Raw genomic sequence first — 15,991 nt, 5'->3', positions numbered from 1 at the left:
TGAGGTTCCCTTTAGCTCTAGAGCCTGTCATGCGGACCGCCACCGCGGCCACGGAAGCCCCTGGTTTAGGGAGAGCAAACTCATAATTTTCCCCGAAGCATTCTTCCAGGGCTCACCGGACTGTCGGGTGCCGGGAATGTCATGTAGCTTCAAGGCAGGCATGAATGCCGCCCTCAAAGTGGGAAAGCAGGACTAGTTCCAGCAGGCCCCGTTTTCATGGGCACACTCAGCGTACATCCCTGTGGTTTCTAACGAGTCCCAAGAGACACCAGTTACCCTGTGTTTCCTTCCCTGAATCAACTCATCGAAGTAGGGAGTCCCGCATCCAGCGAACTGTCTCCACCAAGGAACGCCGTAGCTGCTCCTCTGGGCCTGGGACTGCCTGCACTGACACAGAAGGAAGAGGACTTGAATTGCAGTAAGAACCCAAGCCGCCGTCCTCTAGGAGGCACGGTGACTTCAGTCAGGAGGTCTTGGATGGAATGCGAAGACGAGGGTTACTCTGAGCGCAGCTCCGACTAGGGCAATGCGTAAGACCTTCGCGCCATGTGGCATGTGCCAGAACGGTGTTCGTGAACGTGTGTGAGTGCTGAGGAAACCAAGCTGCTCCAAAAGAGAGGGCAGTGTGTTTCCCTACGCTCGGCGTGCACAGAGGGGCTCTAAAGGGCTACGGGCCTGGATGTTGCTTAGCAGACCCAGGTGCACCTGGGGATACTCAGTGTTCCTGCCGGGAACAGGGTGCCCCGGCTAGCCTCCCAGGTGTCCAGAAAGCTGTGCTGCCGTTAAAGGTATGCAGAGCAGAGGCCACCACCTCCTGGAAACTGCACCACGCCTCCGCTTCTGCACGGCAAAGCAGGGCCTTACTTCCAGGCATGGGTTCATGCTGGGTGTGTCGGTAGCGACACAGCATACTAAGATGCTGACTTTCTCCTCGAGCAGAGTGACTTCAGGTACGAGGACGGGCCTCGCAGTGTTCCATGCACAGCGTTCTCTCATGGCAGCTCACACAAGGGCCATGACAGAGTCTTCCTGGGCACTTCGTACTCACCAGCCATGTTGTCCTCAGGGTGCTCGAGGGCTCTGGAGGTGAACCGCTCCTCGAGGAATGCGCAGTGTGTTGTTGCCCAGCACGCGGCACACACAGAGGTCCTCCGAGGTCTCAACCCATGGACCTCGACGTTGCTCAGCTGGCCCACAGTTGTCTGGAGGCACTCAGTGACCTTGGAGGGAAAATGAGGCACACCCGTGGGGCCTAGGATTCCCCGGACGTGTACTTCCTTTCAAATAAAGCACGTAAGTGACTAAGAACTCCTGGAAACAGCTGCATGGCTCCCTTTCTGCACGGCTACTCAGGGCCTAACCTGGAAGCGAGTTCTCATGTTGAGGTTCCCTTTAGCTCTAGAGCCTGTCATGCGGACCGCCACCGCGGCCACGGAAGCCCCTGGTTTAGGGAGAGCAAACTCATAATTTTCCCCGAAGCATTCTTCCAGGGCTCACCGGACTGTCGGGTGCCGGGAATGTCATGTAGCTTCAAGGCAGGCATGAATGCCGCCCTCAAAGTGGGAAAGCAGGACTAGTTCCAGCAGGCCCCGTTTTCATGGGCACACTCAGCGTACATCCCTGTGGTTTCTAACGAGTCCCAAGAGACACCGGTTACCCTGTGTTTCCTTCCCTGAATCAACTCATCGAAGTAGGGAGTCCCGCATCCAGCGAACTGTCTCCACCAAGGAACGCCGTAGCTGCTCCTCTGGGCCTGGGGCTGCCTGCACTGACACAGAAGGAAGAGGACTTGAATTGCAGTAAGAACCCAAGCCGCCGTCCTCTAGGAGGCACGGTGACTTCAGTCAGGAGGTCCTGGATGGAATGCGAAGACGAGGGTTACTCTGAGCGCAGCTCCGAATAGGGCAACGCGTAAGACCTCAGCCACATGTGGCATGTGCCAGAACGGTGTTCGTGAACGTGTGTGAGTGCTGAGGAAACCAAGCTGCTCCAAAAGAGAGGGCAGTGTGTTTCCCTACGCTCGGCGTGCACAGAGGGGCTCTAAAGGGCTACGGGCCTGGCTGTTGCTTAGCAGACCCAGGTGCACCTGGGGATACTCAGTGTTCCTGCCGGGAACAGGGTGCCCCGGCTAGCCTCCCAGGTGTCCAGAAAGCTGTGCTGCCGTTAAAGGTATGCAGAGCAGAGGCCACCGCCTCCTGGAAACTGCACCACGCCTCCGCTTCTGCACGGCAAAGCAGGGCCTTACTTCCAGGCATGGGTTCATGCTGGGTGTGTCGGTAGCGACACAGCATGCTAAGATGCTGACTTTCTCCTCGAGCAGAGTGACTTCAGGTACGAGGACGGGCCTCGCAGTGTTCCATGCACAGCGTTCTCTCATGGCAGCTCACACAAGGGCCATGACAGAGTCTTCCTGGGCACTTCGTACTCACCAGCCATGTTGTCCTCAGGGTGCTTGAGGGCTCTGGAGGTGAACCGCTCCTCGAGGAATGCGCAGTGTGTTGTTGCCCAGCACGTGGCACACACAGAGGTCCTCCGAGGTCTCAACCCCTGGACCTCGACGTTGCTCAGCTGGCCCACAGTTGTCTGGAGGCACTCAGTGACCTTGGAGGGAAAATGAGGCACACCCGTGGGGCCTAGGATTCCCCGGACGTGTACTTCCTTTCAAATAAAGCACGTAAGTGACTAAGAACTCCTGGAAACAGCTGCATGGCTCCCTTTCTGCACGGCTACTCAGGGCCTAACCTGGAAGCGAGTTCTCATGTTGAGGTTCCCTTTAGCTCTAGAGCCTGTCATGCGGACCGCCACCGCGGCCACGGAAGCCCCTGGTTTAGGGAGAGCAAACTCATAATTTTCCCCGAAGCATTCTTCCAGGGCTCACCGGACTGTCGGGTGCCGGGAATGTCATGTAGCTTCAAGGCAGGCATGAATGCCGCCCTCAAAGTGGGAAAGCAGGACTAGTTCCAGCAGGCCCCGTTTTCATGGGCACACTCAGCGTACATCCCTGTGGTTTCTAACGAGTCCCAAGAGACACCAGTTACCCTGTGTTTCCTTCCCTGAATCAACTCATCGAAGTAGGGAGTCCCGCATCCAGCGAACTGTCTCCACCAAGGAACGCCGTAGCTGCTCCTCTGGGCCTGGGACTGCCTGCACTGACACAGAAGGAAGAGGACTTGAATTGCAGTAAGAACCCAAGCCGCCGTCCTCTAGGAGGCACGGTGACTTCAGTCAGGAGGTCTTGGATGGAATGCGAAGACGAGGGTTACTCTGAGCGCAGCTCCGACTAGGGCAATGCGTAAGACCTTCGCGCCATGTGGCATGTGCCAGAACGGTGTTCGTGAACGTGTGTGAGTGCTGAGGAAACCAAGCTGCTCCAAAAGAGAGGGCAGTGTGTTTCCCTACGCTCGGCGTGCACAGAGGGGCTCTAAAGGGCTACGGGCCTGGATGTTGCTTAGCAGACCCAGGTGCACCTGGGGATACTCAGTGTTCCTGCCGGGAACAGGGTGCCCCGGCTAGCCTCCCAGGTGTCCAGAAAGCTGTGCTGCCGTTAAAGGTATGCAGAGCAGAGGCCACCACCTCCTGGAAACTGCACCACGCCTCCGCTTCTGCACGGCAAAGCAGGGCCTTACTTCCAGGCATGGGTTCATGCTGGGTGTGTCGGTAGCGACACAGCATACTAAGATGCTGACTTTCTCCTCGAGCAGAGTGACTTCAGGTACGAGGACGGGCCTCGCAGTGTTCCATGCACAGCGTTCTCTCATGGCAGCTCACACAAGGGCCATGACAGAGTCTTCCTGGGCACTTCGTACTCACCAGCCATGTTGTCCTCAGGGTGCTCGAGGGCTCTGGAGGTGAACCGCTCCTCGAGGAATGCGCAGTGTGTTGTTGCCCAGCACGCGGCACACACAGAGGTCCTCCGAGGTCTCAACCCATGGACCTCGACGTTGCTCAGCTGGCCCACAGTTGTCTGGAGGCACTCAGTGACCTTGGAGGGAAAATGAGGCACACCCGTGGGGCCTAGGATTCCCCGGACGTGTACTTCCTTTCAAATAAAGCACGTAAGTGACTAAGAACTCCTGGAAACAGCTGCATGGCTCCCTTTCTGCACGGCTACTCAGGGCCTAACCTGGAAGCGAGTTCTCATGTTGAGGTTCCCTTTAGCTCTAGAGCCTGTCATGCGGACCGCCACCGCGGCCACGGAAGCCCCTGGTTTAGGGAGAGCAAACTCATAATTTTCCCCGAAGCATTCTTCCAGGGCTCACCGGACTGTCGGGTGCCGGGAATGTCATGTAGCTTCAAGGCAGGCATGAATGCCGCCCTCAAAGTGGGAAAGCAGGACTAGTTCCAGCAGGCCCCGTTTTCATGGGCACACTCAGCGTACATCCCTGTGGTTTCTAACGAGTCCCAAGAGACACCGGTTACCCTGTGTTTCCTTCCCTGAATCAACTCATCGAAGTAGGGAGTCCCGCATCCAGCGAACTGTCTCCACCAAGGAACGCCGTAGCTGCTCCTCTGGGCCTGGGGCTGCCTGCACTGACACAGAAGGAAGAGGAGTTGAATTGCAGTAAGAACCCAAGCCGCCGTCCTCTAGGAGGCATGGTGACTTCAGTCAGGAGGTCCTGGATGGAATGCGAAGACGAGGGTTACTCTGAGCGCAGCTCCGAATAGGGCAATGCGTAAGACCTTCGCGCCATGTGGCATGTGCCAGAACGGTGTTCGTGAACGTGTGCGAGTGCTGAGGAAACCAAGCTGCTCCGAAAGAGAGGGCAGTGTGTTTCCCTACGCTCGGCGTGCACAGAGGGGCTCTAAAGGGCTACGGGCCTGGCTGTTGCTTAGCAGACCCAGGTGCACCTGGGGATACTCAGTGTTCCTGCCGGGAACAGGGTGCCCCGGCTAGCCTCCCAGGTGTCCAGAAAGCTGTGCTGCCGTTAAAGGTATGCAGAGCAGAGGCCACCGCCTCCTGGAAACTGCACCACACCTCCGCTTCTGCACGGCAAAGCAGGGCCTTACTTCCAGGCATGGGTTCATGCTGGGTGTGTCGGTAGCGACACAGCATGCTAAGATGCTGACTTTCTCCTCGAGCAGAGTGACTTCAGGTACGAGGACGGGCCTCGCAGTGTTCCATGCACAGCGTTCTCTCATGGCAGCTCACACAAGGGCCATGACAGAGTCTTCCTGGGCACTTCGTACTCACCAGCCATGTTGTCCTCAGGGTGCTTGAGGGCTCTGGAGGTGAACCGCTCCTCGAGGAATGCGCAGTGTGTTGTTGCCCAGCACGTGGCACACACAGAGGTCCTCCGAGGTCTCAACCCCTGGACCTCGACGTTGCTCAGCTGGCCCACAGTTGTCTGGAGGCACTCAGTGACCTTGGAGGGAAAATGAGGCACACCCGTGGGGCCTAGGATTCCCCGGACGTGTACTTCCTTTCAAATAAAGCACGTAAGTGACTAAGAACTCCTGGAAACAGCTGCATGGCTCCCTTTCTGCACGGCTACTCAGGGCCTAACCTGGAAGCGAGTTCTCATGTTGAGGTTCCCTTTAGCTCTAGAGCCTGTCATGCGGACCGCCACCGCGGCCACGGAAGCCCCTGGTTTAGGGAGAGCAAACTCATAATTTTCCCCGAAGCATTCTTCCAGGGCTCACCGGACTGTCGGGTGCCGGGAATGTCATGTAGCTTCAAGGCAGGCATGAATGCCGCCCTCAAAGTGGGAAAGCAGGACTAGTTCCAGCAGGCCCCGTTTTCATGGGCACACTCAGCGTACATCCCTGTGGTTTCTAACGAGTCCCAAGAGACACCGGTTACCCTGTGTTTCCTTCCCTGAATCAACTCATCGAAGTAGGGAGTCCCGCATCCAGCGAACTGTCTCCACCAAGGAACGCCGTAGCTGCTCCTCTGGGCCTGGGGCTGCCTGCACTGACACAGAAGGAAGAGGACTTAAATTGCAGTAAGAACCCAAGCCGCCGTCCTCTAGGAGGCACGGTGACTTCAGTCAGGAGGTCCTGGATGGAATGCGAAGACGAGGGTTACTCTGAGCGCAGCTCCGACTAGGGCAATGCGTAAGACCTTCGCGCCATGTGGCATGTGCCAGAACGGTGTTCGTGAACGTGTGTGAGTGCTGAGGAAACCAAGCTGCTCCAAAAGAGAGGGCAGTGTGTTTCTCTACGCTCGGCGTGCACAGAGGGGCTCTAAAGGGCTACGGGCCTGGATGTTGCTTAGCAGACCCAGGTGCACCTGGGGATACTCAGTGTTCCTGCCTGGAACAGGGTGCCCCGGCTAGCCTCCCAGGTGTCCAGAAAGCTGTGCTGCCGTTAAAGGTATGCAGAGCAGAGGCCACCACCTCCTGGAAACTGCACCACGCCTCCGCTTCTGCACGGCAAAGCAGGGCCTTACTTCCAGGCATGGGTTCATGCTGGGTGTGTCGGTAGCGACACAGCATGCTAAGATGCTGACTTTCTCCTCGAGCAGAGTGACTTCAGGTACGAGGACGGGCCTCGCAGTGTTCCATGCACAGCGTTCTCTCATGGCAGCTCACACAAGGGCCATGACAGAGTCTTCCTGGGCACTTCGTACTCACCAGCCATGTTGTCCTCAGGGTGCTCGAGGGCTCTGGAGGTGAACCGCTCCTCGAGGAATGCGCAGTGTGTTGTTGCCCAGCACGCGGCACACACAGAGGTCCTCCGAGGTCTCAACCCATGGACCTCGACGTTGCTCAGCTGGCCCACAGTTGTCTGGAGGCACTCAGTGACCTTGGAGGGAAAATGAGGCACACCCGTGGGGCCTAGGATTCCCCGGACGTGTACTTCCTTTCAAATAAAGCACGTAAGTGACTAAGAACTCCTGGAAACAGCTGCATGGCTCCCTTTCTGCACGGCTACTCAGGGCCTAACCTGGAAGCGAGTTCTCATGTTGAGGTTCCCTTTAGCTCTAGAGCCTGTCATGCGGACCGCCACCGCGGCCACGGAAGCCCCTGGTTTAGGGAGAGCAAACTCATAATTTTCCCCGAAGCATTCTTCCAGGGCTCACCGGACTGTCGGGTGCCGGGAATGTCATGTAGCTTCAAGGCAGGCATGAATGCCGCCCTCAAAGTGGGAAAGCAGGACTAGTTCCAGCAGGCCCCGTTTTCATGGGCACACTCAGCGTACATCCCTGTGGTTTCTAACGAGTCCCAAGAGACACCGGTTACCCTGTGTTTCCTTCCCTGAATCAACTCATCGAAGTAGGGAGTCCCGCATCCAGCGAACTGTCTCCACCAAGGAACGCCGTAGCTGCTCCTCTGGGCCTGGGGCTGCCTGCACTGACACAGAAGGAAGAGGACTTGAATTGCAGTAAGAACCCAAGCCGCCGTCCTCTAGGAGGCACGGTGACTTCAGTCAGGAGGTCCTGGATGGAATGCGAAGACGAGGGTTACTCTGAGCGCAGCTCCGACTAGGGCAATGCGTAAGACCTTCGCGCCATGTGGCATGTGCCAGAACGGTGTTCGTGAACGTGTGTGAGTGCTGAGGAAACCAAGCTGCTCCAAAAGAGAGGGCAGTGTGTTTCTCTACGCTCGGCGTGCACAGAGGGGCTCTAAAGGGCTACGGGCCTGGATGTTGCTTAGCAGACCCAGGTGCACCTGGGGATACTCAGTGTTCCTGCCGGGAACAGGGTGCCCCGGCTAGCCTCCCAGGTGTCCAGAAAGCTGTGCTGCCGTTAAAGGTATGCAGAGCAGAGGCCACCACCTCCTGGAAACTGCACCACGCCTCCGCTTCTGCACGGCAAAGCAGGGCCTTACTTCCAGGCATGGGTTCATGCTGGGTGTGTCGGTAGCGACACAGCATGCTAAGATGCTGACTTTCTCCTCGAGCAGAGTGACTTCAGGTACGAGGACGGGCCTCGCAGTGTTCCATGCACAGCGTTCTCTCATGGCAGCTCACACAAGGGCCATGACAGAGTCTTCCTGGGCACTTCGTACTCACCAGCCATGTTGTCCTCAGGGTGCTCGAGGGCTCTGGAGGTGAACCGCTCCTCGAGGAATGCGCAGTGTGTTGTTGCCCAGCACGCGGCACACACAGAGGTCCTCCGAGGTCTCAACCCATGGACCTCGACGTTGCTCAGCTGGCCCACAGTTGTCTGGAGGCACTCAGTGACCTTGGAGGGAAAATGAGGCACACCCGTGGGGCCTAGGATTCCCCGGACGTGTACTTCCTTTCAAATAAAGCACGTAAGTGACTAAGAACTCCTGGAAACAGCTGCATGGCTCCCTTTCTGCACGGCTACTCAGGGCCTAACCTGGAAGCGAGTTCTCATGTTGAGGTTCCCTTTAGCTCTAGAGCCTGTCATGCGGACCGCCACCGCGGCCACGGAAGCCCCTGGTTTAGGGAGAGCAAACTCATAATTTTCCCCGAAGCATTCTTCCAGGGCTCACCGGACTGTCGGGTGCCGGGAATGTCATGTAGCTTCAAGGCAGGCATGAATGCCGCCCTCAAAGTGGGAAAGCAGGACTAGTTCCAGCAGGCCCCGTTTTCATGGGCACACTCAGCGTACATCCCTGTGGTTTCTAACGAGTCCCAAGAGACACCGGTTACCCTGTGTTTCCTTCCCTGAATCAACTCATCGAAGTAGGGAGTCCCGCATCCAGCGAACTGTCTCCACCAAGGAACGCCGTAGCTGCTCCTCTGGGCCTGGGGCTGCCTGCACTGACACAGAAGGAAGAGGACTTGAATTGCAGTAAGAACCCAAGCCGCCGTCCTCTAGGAGGCACGGTGACTTCAGTCAGGAGGTCCTGGATGGAATGCGAAGACGAGGGTTACTCTGAGCGCAGCTCCGAATAGGGCAACGCGTAAGACCTCAGCCACATGTGGCATGTGCCAGAACGGTGTTCGTGAACGTGTGTGAGTGCTGAGGAAACCAAGCTGCTCCAAAAGAGAGGGCAGTGTGTTTCCCTACGCTCGGCGTGCACAGAGGGGCTCTAAAGGGCTACGGGCCTGGCTGTTGCTTAGCAGACCCAGGTGCACCTGGGGATACTCAGTGTTCCTGCCGGGAACAGGGTGCCCCGGCTAGCCTCCCAGGTGTCCAGAAAGCTGTGCTGCCGTTAAAGGTATGCAGAGCAGAGGCCACCGCCTCCTGGAAACTGCACCACGCCTCCGCTTCTGCACGGCAAAGCAGGGCCTTACTTCCAGGCATGGGTTCATGCTGGGTGTGTCGGTAGCGACACAGCATGCTAAGATGCTGACTTTCTCCTCGAGCAGAGTGACTTCAGGTACGAGGACGGGCCTCGCAGTGTTCCATGCACAGCGTTCTCTCATGGCAGCTCACACAAGGGCCATGACAGAGTCTTCCTGGGCACTTCGTACTCACCAGCCATGTTGTCCTCAGGGTGCTCGAGGGCTCTGGAGGTGAACCGCTCCTCGAGGAATGCGCAGTGTGTTGTTGCCCAGCACGTGGCACACACAGAGGTCCTCCGAGGTCTCAACCCCTGGACCTCGACGTTGCTCAGCTGGCCCACAGTTGTCTGGAGGCACTCAGTGACCTTGGAGGGAAAATGAGGCACACCCGTGGGGCCTAGGATTCCCCGGACGTGTACTTCCTTTCAAATAAAGCACGTAAGTGACTAAGAACTCCTGGAAACAGCTGCATGGCTCCCTTTCTGCACGGCTACTCAGGGCCTAACCTGGAAGCGAGTTCTCATGTTGAGGTTCCCTTTAGCTCTAGAGCCTGTCATGCGGACCGCCACCGCGGCCACGGAAGCCCCTGGTTTAGGGAGAGCAAACTCATAATTTTCCCCGAAGCATTCTTCCAGGGCTCACCGGACTGTCGGGTGCCGGGAATGTCATGTAGCTTCAAGGCAGGCATGAATGCCGCCCTCAAAGTGGGAAAGCAGGACTAGTTCCAGCAGGCCCCGTTTTCATGGGCACACTCAGCGTACATCCCTGTGGTTTCTAACGAGTCCCAAGAGACACCGGTTACCCTGTGTTTCCTTCCCTGAATCAACTCATCGAAGTAGGGAGTCCCGCATCCAGCGAACTGTCTCCACCAAGGAACGCCGTAGCTGCTCCTCTGGGCCTGGGACTGCCTGCACTGACACAGAAGGAAGAGGACTTGAATTGCAGTAAGAACCCAAGCCGCCGTCCTCTAGGAGGCACGGTGACTTCAGTCAGGAGGTCCTGGATGGAATGCGAAGACGAGGGTTACTCTGAGCGCAGCTCCGAATAGGGCAACGCGTAAGACCTCAGCCACATGTGGCATGTGCCAGAACGGTGTTCGTGAACGTGTGTGAGTGCTGAGGAAACCAAGCTGCTCCAAAAGAGAGGGCAGTGTGTTTCCCTACGCTCGGCGTGCACAGAGGGGCTCTAAAGGGCTACGGGCCTGGCTGTTGCTTAGCAGACCCAGGTGCACCTGGGGATACTCAGTGTTCCTGCCGGGAACAGGGTGCCCCGGCTAGCCTCCCAGGTGTCCAGAAAGCTGTGCTGCCGTTAAAGGTATGCAGAGCAGAGGCCACCGCCTCCTGGAAACTGCACCACGCCTCCGCTTCTGCACGGCAAAGCAGGGCCTTACTTCCAGGCATGGGTTCATGCTGGGTGTGTCGGTAGCGACACAGCATGCTAAGATGCTGACTTTCTCCTCGAGCAGAGTGACTTCAGGTACGAGGACGGGCCTCGCAGTGTTCCATGCACAGCGTTCTCTCATGGCAGCTCACACAAGGGCCATGACAGAGTCTTCCTGGGCACTTCGTACTCACCAGCCATGTTGTCCTCAGGGTGCTTGAGGGCTCTGGAGGTGAACCGCTCCTCGAGGAATGCGCAGTGTGTTGTTGCCCAGCACGTGGCACACACAGAGGTCCTCCGAGGTCTCAACCCCTGGACCTCGACGTTGCTCAGCTGGCCCACAGTTGTCTGGAGGCACTCAGTGACCTTGGAGGGAAAATGAGGCACACCCGTGGGGCCTAGGATTCCCCGGACGTGTACTTCCTTTCAAATAAAGCACGTAAGTGACTAAGAACTCCTGGAAACAGCTGCATGGCTCCCTTTCTGCACGGCTACTCAGGGCCTAACCTGGAAGCGAGTTCTCATGTTGAGGTTCCCTTTAGCTCTAGAGCCTGTCATGCGGACCGCCACCGCGGCCACGGAAGCCCCTGGTTTAGGGAGAGCAAACTCATAATTTTCCCCGAAGCATTCTTCCAGGGCTCACCGGACTGTCGGGTGCCGGGAATGTCATGTAGCTTCAAGGCAGGCATGAATGCCGCCCTCAAAGTGGGAAAGCAGGACTAGTTCCAGCAGGCCCCGTTTTCATGGGCACACTCAGCGTACATCCCTGTGGTTTCTAACGAGTCCCAAGAGACACCGGTTACCCTGTGTTTCCTTCCCTGAATCAACTCATCGAAGTAGGGAGTCCCGCATCCAGCGAACTGTCTCCACCAAGGAACGCCGTAGCTGCTCCTCTGGGCCTGGGACTGCCTGCACTGACACAGAAGGAAGAGGACTTGAATTGCAGTAAGAACCCAAGCCGCCGTCCTCTAGGAGGCACGGTGACTTCAGTCAGGAGGTCTTGGATGGAATGCGAAGACGAGGGTTACTCTGAGCGCAGCTCCGACTAGGGCAATGCGTAAGACCTTCGCGCCATGTGGCATGTGCCAGAACGGTGTTCGTGAACGTGTGTGAGTGCTGAGGAAACCAAGCTGCTCCAAAAGAGAGGGCAGTGTGTTTCCCTACGCTCGGCGTGCACAGAGGGGCTCTAAAGGGCTACGGGCCTGGATGTTGCTTAGCAGACCCAGGTGCACCTGGGGATACTCAGTGTTCCTGCCGGGAACAGGGTGCCCCGGCTAGCCTCCCAGGTGTCCAGAAAGCTGTGCTGCCGTTAAAGGTATGCAGAGCAGAGGCCACCACCTCCTGGAAACTGCACCACGCCTCCGCTTCTGCACGGCAAAGCAGGGCCTTACTTCCAGGCATGGGTTCATGCTGGGTGTGTCGGTAGCGACACAGCATACTAAGATGCTGACTTTCTCCTCGAGCAGAGTGACTTCAGGTACGAGGACGGGCCTCGCAGTGTTCCATGCACAGCGTTCTCTCATGGCAGCTCACACAAGGGCCATGACAGAGTCTTCCTGGGCACTTCGTACTCACCAGCCATGTTGTCCTCAGGGTGCTCGAGGGCTCTGGAGGTGAACCGCTCCTCGAGGAATGCGCAGTGTGTTGTTGCCCAGCACGCGGCACACACAGAGGTCCTCCGAGGTCTCAACCCATGGACCTCGACGTTGCTCAGCTGGCCCACAGTTGTCTGGAGGCACTCAGTGACCTTGGAGGGAAAATGAGGCACACCCGTGGGGCCTAGGATTCCCCGGACGTGTACTTCCTTTCAAATAAAGCACGTAAGTGACTAAGAACTCCTGGAAACAGCTGCATGGCTCCCTTTCTGCACGGCTACTCAGGGCCTAACCTGGAAGCGAGTTCTCATGTTGAGGTTCCCTTTAGCTCTAGAGCCTGTCATGCGGACCGCCACCGCGGCCACGGAAGCCCCTGGTTTAGGGAGAGCAAACTCATAATTTTCCCCGAAGCATTCTTCCAGGGCTCACCGGACTGTCGGGTGCCGGGAATGTCATGTAGCTTCAAGGCAGGCATGAATGCCGCCCTCAAAGTGGGAAAGCAGGACTAGTTCCAGCAGGCCCCGTTTTCATGGGCACACTCAGCGTACATCCCTGTGGTTTCTAACGAGTCCCAAGAGACACCGGTTACCCTGTGTTTCCTTCCCTGAATCAACTCATCGAAGTAGGGAGTCCCGCATCCAGCGAACTGTCTCCACCAAGGAACGCCGTAGCTGCTCCTCTGGGCCTGGGGCTGCCTGCACTGACACAGAAGGAAGAGGACTTGAATTGCAGTAAGAACCCAAGCCGCCGTCCTCTAGGAGGCACGGTGACTTCAGTCAGGAGGTCCTGGATGGAATGCGAAGACGAGGGTTACTCTGAGCGCAGCTCCGACTAGGGCAATGCGTAAGACCTTCGCGCCATGTGGCATGTGCCAGAACGGTGTTCGTGAACGTGTGTGAGTGCTGAGGAAACCAAGCTGCTCCAAAAGAGAGGGCAGTGTGTTTCTCTACGCTCGGCGTGCACAGAGGGGCTCTAAAGGGCTACGGGCCTGGATGTTGCTTAGCAGACCCAGGTGCACCTGGGGATACTCAGTGTTCCTGCCGGGAACAGGGTGCCCCGGCTAGCCTCCCAGGTGTCCAGAAAGCTGTGCTGCCGTTAAAGGTATGCAGAGCAGAGGCCACCACCTCCTGGAAACTGCACCACGCCTCCGCTTCTGCACGGCAAAGCAGGGCCTTACTTCCAGGCATGGGTTCATGCTGGGTGTGTCGGTAGCGACACAGCATGCTAAGATGCTGACTTTCTCCTCGAGCAGAGTGACTTCAGGTACGAGGACGGGCCTCGCAGTGTTCCATGCACAGCGTTCTCTCATGGCAGCTCACACAAGGGCCATGACAGAGTCTTCCTGGGCACTTCGTACTCACCAGCCATGTTGTCCTCAGGGTGCTTGAGGGCTCTGGAGGTGAACCGCTCCTCGAGGAATGCGCAGTGTGTTGTTGCCCAGCACGTGGCACACACAGAGGTCCTCCGAGGTCTCAACCCATGGACCTCGACGTTGCTCAGCTGGCCCACAGTTGTCTGGAGGCACTCAGTGACCTTGGAGGGAAAATGAGGCACACCCGTGGGGCCTAGGATTCCCCGGACGTGTACTTCCTTTCAAATAAAGCACGTAAGTGACTAAGAACTCCTGGAAACAGCTGCATGGCTCCCTTTCTGCACGGCTACTCAGGGCCTAACCTGGAAGCGAGTTCTCATGTTGAGGTTCCCTTTAGCTCTAGAGCCTGTCATGCGGACCGCCACCGCGGCCACGGAAGCCCCTGGTTTAGGGAGAGCAAACTCATAATTTTCCCCGAAGCATTCTTCCAGGGCTCACCGGACTGTCGGGTGCCGGGAATGTCATGTAGCTTCAAGGCAGGCATGAATGCCGCCCTCAAAGTGGGAAAGCAGGACTAGTTCCAGCAGGCCCCGTTTTCATGGGCACACTCAGCGTACATCCCTGTGGTTTCTAACGAGTCCCAAGAGACACCGGTTACCCTGTGTTTCCTTCCCTGAATCAACTCATCGAAGTAGGGAGTCCCGCATCCAGCGAACTGTCTCCACCAAGGAACGCCGTAGCTGCTCCTCTGGGCCTGGGACTGCCTGCACTGACACAGAAGGAAGAGGACTTGAATTGCAGTAAGAACCCAAGCCGCCGTCCTCTAGGAGGCACGGTGACTTCAGTCAGGAGGTCTTGGATGGAATGCGAAGACGAGGGTTACTCTGAGCGCAGCTCCGACTAGGGCAATGCGTAAGACCTTCGCGCCATGTGGCATGTGCCAGAACGGTGTTCGTGAACGTGTGTGAGTGCTGAGGAAACCAAGCTGCTCCAAAAGAGAGGGCAGTGTGTTTCCCTACGCTCGGCGTGCACAGAGGGGCTCTAAAGGGCTACGGGCCTGGATGTTGCTTAGCAGACCCAGGTGCACCTGGGGATACTCAGTGTTCCTGCCGGGAACAGGGTGCCCCGGCTAGCCTCCCAGGTGTCCAGAAAGCTGTGCTGCCGTTAAAGGTATGCAGAGCAGAGGCCACCACCTCCTGGAAACTGCACCACGCCTCCGCTTCTGCACGGCAAAGCAGGGCCTTACTTCCAGGCATGGGTTCATGCTGGGTGTGTCGGTAGCGACACAGCATACTAAGATGCTGACTTTCTCCTCGAGCAGAGTGACTTCAGGTACGAGGACGGGCCTCGCAGTGTTCCATGCACAGCGTTCTCTCATGGCAGCTCACACAAGGGCCATGACAGAGTCTTCCTGGGCACTTCGTACTCACCAGCCATGTTGTCCTCAGGGTGCTCGAGGGCTCTGGAGGTGAACCGCTCCTCGAGGAATGCGCAGTGTGTTGTTGCCCAGCACGCGGCACACACAGAGGTCCTCCGAGGTCTCAACCCATGGACCTCGACGTTGCTCAGCTGGCCCACAGTTGTCTGGAGGCACTCAGTGACCTTGGAGGGAAAATGAGGCACACCCGTGGGGCCTAGGATTCCCCGGACGTGTACTTCCTTTCAAATAAAGCACGTAAGTGACTAAGAACTCCTGGAAACAGCTGCATGGCTCCCTTTCTGCACGGCTACTCAGGGCCTAACCTGGAAGCGAGTTCTCATGTTGAGGTTCCCTTTAGCTCTAGAGCCTGTCATGCGGACCGCCACCGCGGCCACGGAAGCCCCTGGTTTAGGGAGAGCAAACTCATAATTTTCCCCGAAGCATTCTTCCAGGGCTCACCGGACTGTCGGGTGCCGGGAATGTCATGTAGCTTCAAGGCAGGCATGAATGCCGCCCTCAAAGTGGGAAAGCAGGACTAGTTCCAGCAGGCCCCGTTTTCATGGGCACACTCAGCGTACATCCCTGTGGTTTCTAACGAGTCCCAAGAGACACCGGTTACCCTGTGTTTCCTTCCCTGAATCAACTCATCGAAGTAGGGAGTCCCGCATCCAGCGAACTGTCTCCACCAAGGAACGCCGTAGCTGCTCCTCTGGGCCTGGGGCTGCCTGCACTGACACAGAAGGAAGAGGAGTTGAATTGCAGTAAGAACCCAAGCCGCCGTCCTCTAGGAGGCATGGTGACTTCAGTCAGGAGGTCCTGGATGGAATGCGAAGACGAGGGTTACTCTGAGCGCAGCTCCGAATAGGGCAATGCGTAAGACCTTCGCGCCATGTGGCATGTGCCAGAACGGTGTTCGTGAACGTGTGCGAGTGCTGAGGAAACCAAGCTGCTCCGAAAGAGAGGGCAGTGTGTTTCCCTACGCTCGGCGTGCACAGAGGGGCTCTAAAGGGCTACGGGCCTGGCTGTTGCTTAGCAGACCCAGGTGCACCTGGGGATACTCAGTGTTCCTGCCGGGAACAGGGTGCCCCGGCTAGCCTCCCAGGTGTCCAGAAAGCTGTGCTGCCGTTAAAGGTATGCAGAGCA

This window comes from Leucopleurus acutus, assembly GCF_964270905.1.
Source record: "Leucopleurus acutus genome assembly, chromosome: 9".
In the NCBI taxonomy this organism is placed as follows: domain Eukaryota; kingdom Metazoa; phylum Chordata; class Mammalia; order Artiodactyla; family Delphinidae; genus Leucopleurus; species Leucopleurus acutus.
The sequence above is the reverse complement of the archived record's forward strand: the minus strand, read 5'-3'. Positions refer to the sequence as shown.